Raw genomic sequence first — 741 nt, 5'->3', positions numbered from 1 at the left:
CAGGGGGGAGAGGAGACCAGTCACAGAGGAAAGGGGTTACAAAATGTGCTCTGCCTTCAGAGGAAGAAGAACAGGTAAGAAAAATGTGGATGGGAGGAGGAGGAGGATTTATTGGGGATGGAGTCTTATCTGAGGGAGGAATTTGGACTTTGTGGACTAAAGTGAGTTTAGCAGCAAAACCATACAGCTCTTGCCAACAGCATGGCTGAGGTTTGGGGAAAGGAGAGATCATTCTATAAAGTGATGTTATGAGACCTTAAAAATCCTACTTGCTGTTTCTCCTGTCTCTTTGCTTCCTGTTTGCCTGATCAGCTATCCCAGGTATCTGTCTTTCTCTGAATATTTTGATCTTGCCTCTCACTAGCACTTGAGATGCAAGACCGCTGTTAAGAAGCCCACCTGGACAGAGACGTGAGCTTTGTTCCTCTGCCATCTGTTAAAGGTAAAGCATATTATTTGCATATTACTACCATGGGGTGGGTTGTTCTATGGTTTGTGAGTTCCCCCTGAGATGATCAGAAAGAAGGTGGTGTTATCAGGACAAAAAGAAAAGTTGAACCAACAACAAAGTTTTAATTAGGATAAGAAAAAAGAAAAGAAATCTAAGAGCCTGGTCAGCATTGATTAGTTGTTTAGCTTCAACCGAGGAACCAGGAGATCACAGTTCGATTCCCTGTCAGGGCACATGCCCAGGTTACAGTCTTGATCCCCAGTAGGAGGGGTGCAGCAGGCAACCAATCC

This window comes from Myotis davidii, unplaced genomic scaffold (assembly GCF_000327345.1).
Source record: "Myotis davidii unplaced genomic scaffold, ASM32734v1 scaffold2680, whole genome shotgun sequence".
In the NCBI taxonomy this organism is placed as follows: Eukaryota; Metazoa; Chordata; class Mammalia; order Chiroptera; family Vespertilionidae; genus Myotis; species Myotis davidii.
Note: the sequence above shows the minus strand (reverse complement) of the source record.